This window comes from Anas platyrhynchos, chromosome Z (genome assembly GCF_047663525.1).
Source record: "Anas platyrhynchos isolate ZD024472 breed Pekin duck chromosome Z, IASCAAS_PekinDuck_T2T, whole genome shotgun sequence".
In the NCBI taxonomy this organism is placed as follows: Eukaryota; Metazoa; Chordata; class Aves; order Anseriformes; family Anatidae; genus Anas; species Anas platyrhynchos.
Genome location: NC_092621.1, coordinates 49,588,730 through 49,594,729, shown reverse-complemented (window position 1 = coordinate 49,594,729; position 6,000 = coordinate 49,588,730).

Here is a 6,000-nt window from a genome sequence, read left to right as displayed (position 1 = left end):
TATAATGTCAATGTCTGTGTTACCCTTTTTGTTTTTGTTTTTGTTTGTTTGTTTGTTTTAATGGCACATATGAGATCTAACTCTTTCCTTTTAGGAATCTATGCTGAAAACTTTTGCTTGCACCCCAGAAAGAGATGTTTTGGCCAAATAAGTAAAAGAAAATTAAAGTAAAATATTAATTATATTATTTTGTCAAAAATCTAGCCATCTGAGATGACACAGGCCAAATCTAGGTTTGAACAAGACAAGAAGCTACCGTAGCACATCAAACTACTCAGAAGCACCAAATGGACCACCATCTATATTGCTAGTGTCAGTAGCCTGGAAAGGCAAACAGGCTGCTGATAGATGAGCTGCCAATTGTGAAGAAGAGTGGTTAGTCCTGGTGCGGGAAGAATGTCTCCATCTCCTGAGAAGAGGAGACCCAGTTTGCAGATCTTTTTCTCTGCTTGTCAATCCCAGCACCTCTGTGGTGGGTGGCTGCAGAGGCATAGTTAGACCCTGGTGGGTTCCCAGCTCCTCCTGCAATCCAAGAAAACCTTGATCCTGTTCAGAGCAGGATGCACAGTCCAGCTGCTTCAACTAGAAATTAGAAATAAAAGCACACAGCTTGTTTCATTATAACAATTCCTCAGTGCCAGCACACACTGAAGTGCAAAATTGATTGAACGTTATTAGACTCATCATCCTACCCTAAGCAAATCTTAAGTGTCACCTAACACCAACTGCTTGGAAGCCCAGGACTGAACAGGGATGCCTAGTTAATTTATTTACAGAATTCTATATACATAGTGTGCCTGATCCTATTCTAACAGAATTCAGTTTGTATTTTTCCATTAAGTTTAGCAGGCACAAGAAAGGGTCACTGAAGAGGAAACAGCTTGAGATATGCAATGTTGGTTTAGCAAAGTTGTAAATAGCTCCTTTTGTGTGAAGGCGTTACTGTTTGTTTTAAGTGCATTTGGCTGTTGTTTGGATTTCTATACAGGGATGTACTGTTAAATATGGATTTCTTTTAACTTGGAGGATTTTCCTGGAGAGGAGAGGAGAGGAGAGGAGAGGAGAGGAGAGGAGAGGAGAGGAGAGGAGAGGAGAGGAGAGGAGAGGAGAGGAGAGGAGAGGAGAGGAGAGGAGAGGAGAGGAGAGGAGAGGAGAGGAGAGGAGAGGAGAGGAGAGGAGAGGAGAGGAGAGGAGAGGAGAGGAGAGGAGAGGAGAGGAGAGGAGAGGAGAGGAGAGGAGAGGAGAGGAGAGGAGAGGAGAGGAGAGGAGAGGAGAGGAGAGGAGAGGAGAGGAGAGGAGAGGAGAGGAGAGGAGAGGAGAGGAGAGGAGAGGAGAGGAGAGGAGAGGAGAGGAGAGGAGAGGAGAGGAGATAAATTTCAATAGTCTTTGAATAAACATTTCATTCCAGAACTGACATTTCTGCAGATATCTTACAGCATATTCCTGATTATTGAAGTAGGAAATGACAAATGACTAGCCATGCCTGTGCTAGATACAGCTTTGCCTTTGACCTTGAGAACTTTTCCAGAGATATCAGTAAGGAAGGAATCTCTTGCATGTAGCACAGAGTAATGCACTACACAAAGAGGTTGACTTGTCTCCTCAAGTAAGGTCACATGCCTCTTGCAGGATTGCAGGAGTGTTATTATTTCTCCACATTAGCATCTGCTTTATGTGTTTTGTAGTTTTAAAAATAGATTCTTCCCAGAAGTGACTGTAAATATTAACTACTCCAAAAAAAAAAAAACAAGCTTGTAATGTCAGATGTAAGCATAGGCAAACCTGATTTAGACGGCCAAAAAACTGCTGAAAGATCTCACTCCTTCTCTTGTGTTTGCTCAGTATAGCATTTTCTTTCTTCCTCCCGGGAAAGTCTGGGGGGAAAAAAGGGAGCAGAAGGAATTCTATTCCTTGTGTGTCATCTTTACCCCCAAAATAGAAAATACCCAGGAAAAAGGAGCTATACTGTCCACCCTGGCAGTCAGAGCTTCAAAGACATTTGGAGGTTTTCACCATCTTCTGGAACTTGCTGCTAGAGGAGCTTATGCAGATAGACAATATCAGTGCAGATGCCAGTAACAGAAATAGCAAAATCCATCTTGCCTATTCTACTGGCATGCCTTAAAATAGGCATCTCCAGCCAACTGTCTTCTCAAAAGTGTATGATGGAGTAGGGAATCTAATGTACTCTGTCCCTTACAGTTTGGGGGACAGCGTTCAAGAAACTGTCAGGAAAGCTTCAGGAACATTTTGGGATTTAAAATTCCTTTTGACTTTCCTACAAGCCTCACTGAGAATACTCGCGTGTCCTTAGGTGTCATAGACTTATCACAGTGGACATGGTCATGGGCAGCCTGCTCTAGGTGGCCGTACTTAATCATACTGGTGACCTCCAGAGGTCCCTTCCAACCTAAACCAATCTGTGATTCTATGACATCTAAGCCCCATTACTAATAGCAGCATGATGATGTTAACACAGCAACAGTTCATCTATCCCTTTTGAGGCTTAGATCCACCTTCCTGAGGCTCTGCAAGCACTGATACAAGCTCCTGGTCAGCATAGTTCCTAATTAGTAAATTAGATTAGCTTTTACCCTATGTTTTATAGGGCAATTCTAATGAGTACTGGGTTCTATAAAAGCTGATATTATCTGCCTAAGAGATTCTTTCTGTATGGTGAACACATCTCCTCTTACACACCACTGATTATTACACCACTGACTATTGCACCACTTGTTCTTTCACAACAATTACAGAAACAGTATGAGAAAAAGAACAAATATAAAAAATGGATCCATATGAATCTCAGAGGCTTCTGAGTCTGGTGACATTACGATCCATAAATTTGTTTCAATGACCCATAGCAATATTTCTGCATTGTCACACTTGGAAATCACTCATGACTTCAACTCAATTGATTCTTTTAAATTCAACTAATTCTACTGCAAGATGTGAGAACAGAATGCTTACCTCCCTTCCCCTGACATGCGTAGGCACCTGAATGGGCCAGGACAGAGTTGTTTTCTGATAAACTAAAATAAAGAAATTCAAATTCTAAAGTCATCTCTCAGGTTTCACAGCCACAACTTCCCTGTATTAAATATGATTGTACATTTCACAGACAAGCAAGATAGGTTCCTGACATTTCCAAGGAATCAATATACATTTCATCTGTATCCCAGAGAAACCGAACTTCACAAAATGCTTATGCAATTACTACAGAGTCTGATTTCAATGCCCAGGAATTTTCAGGTTTTATCTATGTGTAGATGTCTTAGCTTCCAGGCCATTACACAGAGACTTGAGACATGTTATAGTCACAGATGTTTCCTGTGCATTATCACTGACAACTTCCAGTGAGAGGTGCCATATTAATAGGCAAGAAAATTCGATTTTGACAAGATGCCAAGAAGTCCAATTAGAGCTTCTGTGTCTGTGGATTGTCTCTTTCATTGTTGCTATATTTTCACCCTTCTAAAACTGATAATTTTATTGTCTTTTATGATTATTATCTAAGCCTCCTGCTGTCTCCAGAACTACATGCTGTAAATTAGTACTTTTATCTCAGTAGGGTATTTCTAAATAAACAAAGGTATGCAAGGAAATTGAGATGACAGAGACAGCTTTTGTTTGTGCTCTTAGATTAATGGAAATCTAGATAGGACTTCATAAAGGAAGAAAACATCTCCAAGTTTTGGTCAGTGGATGGCCTCATTCAGAAGAATTGCATTATCTTGCTACCCAGCACCTATTACAATACCAGTATGTCTTAGCAAAAGAAATCTTGTGTTGTAATTGTGCTTAGAAGTGCTAAAGCACATGCTATGCACCACAGCAAAAAGATAGATTGTCTGTGGGTTTTTCTACTTCCTCATAATGTTTACTTTCTCTCTCTACAAATACTTTGAACAAGTATTTTTTCTTTTCTGTCATACTTCTTTTGGCTGTTGCCTTACTCTCTCCAAAAACCCATGGTCCTTTAGACAGCCCTGGTAATCACCATCTATAAATCATCACAGTGATTTCTGAACATTGACCTTTACCTCCTCCATTTTAAGTGAAAGAGCAAGTGCCTCTCAGCAGCTGGAAAAGCTCTATCCAGCAGCAAGCAATGTTGGCTCAATATACTTCTTACTAAATTCCCTAGAAAGTTACTATTAACTTCAACAAGGCCAGCATCAATTCAGTACTACTGTAGTCATCACTCCCAGTACTTCACATCATTCTTTCTTTCCCAGTAAACAGTCACCAAGATTCAATTTACATCTAAGAATTTCAATTTGTTTCTACCACTTCTCATTTGATTTTGCATAATGAATTTTAGATGTTTTTTACAGTTGAAAATGACATTTAAATATATCAAGACACTGTCCCCCATAAATCCTCACAAAGAATCTATTCATGCATGGTCTGGATGAGCAGACAGTAAGGTGGATAAACAACTGGCTGAAAGGCTGGACTCAAAGGGTAATGGTCTGTGGCACAAGGTCTAATTGAAGGCCAGTAACAAGTGGAGTACTGCAGGAGTCAATACTGGGCCAGTCATGTTTAACAACTTCATTAGCAATCTGGATGATGGGGTGGAGTGCACCCTCAGTAAATTGACAAAAATGACAAAAAAAAATGGATGTGAGTGGCTGACTCACCAGAAGGCTGTGCTGCCATCCAGAGAGACCTTGACAGGCTGGAGAGGTAGGCTAACAAGAATCTCATTAAGTTCAGCAAGGAGAAGTGCAGAGTCCTGCTTCACCTGGGGAGGAACAGCATCAGGCAGCACTCCATGCTGTGGGTCAGCCAGCTGAAAAGCTGCTCTGCAGAGAAGGACCTAGGGGTCCTGGTAGGCACCAAGTTGAGCCTGAGTCAGCAGTGTGTCCTTGCTGCTAAACAGGCTAATGGCATTTTTGGCTGCATTAGGGAAACTATCACCAGCAGGCCATGAGATGATCCTTCCGTTCTACCCAGTAATGGTGAGACCACACCTGGAGTGCTGTATCCAGTCGTGAGAGACCTAGACATACTGGAAAGAGTCCAATGTAGTCTCCTTCCTTGGAAATATTCAAAGCCACCTCGACATGGTCTTAGGCAACCTGCTCTGTGTATCTCTCCTTGAGTAGTGTTGTTAGAACGTAAGAGCTCCAGAGGTCCCTTCAAAACTTACCAGTTCTGTGATTCTGTGACTGTGATTCTGTAATTTGTTTGATCACTATCTAGCAGATACGATTCCGTGATTCTATTCTACATAAAAACTGGTTCAGAAATATATATAAGTATATGTGAATAGGTTTAATAATGTAAACTAGTCAATTTAATGATAGCAGCTATAGGGACTTATTATGCGTGTTAAATAACTTTTGTTAAGCTACTAAATTGTAACCATTCATACATAAATAATGTTTGCATCGTCAGCAATTTAAAACAAAGTGAACCTTTCTTTTATCTATCTATCTATCTATCTATCTATATATATATATATATATATATACCCACCAATTATATAGAATTGACTTATTTTTGGGTCATGAGAACTTCTGAGGATTTTTGACTTTTTTTTTTTGGATGATAAGGAAATCCCAACTTAGAGCATACATGTAGGTGAGCCACTTGACGTATTTCTACACTGCACTGTATTTCTTTTATCTTAATTTAAGAATATTTATTGTGTCTGAAAAAGTCTGGGTGAATTTTCTGAGTTTCTACATAACAGAAACTGTCTGTGAAGAAGAAATTTGAGTTTCTCATTTTATTGATATCCTTTCCCACTGAGTTGCAAGGTTGACTGGTGAATGACCAACACTTTCAGGACCTGTAAAAATGAGTGATATTTTGTAATCCAGATTCCTCTGCAAATTCTGCCAAAACTGAGACTCATTAATGTCTGGAAATTTTGTGTTGGTTTCTGTAATGTAAATTTCTCTCTGCTGGTGAATTAATTGAGGTCATCAGAAGATTTCTTATGACATTATATAAACATACAATATGATAAGATTTTGTATGGACATA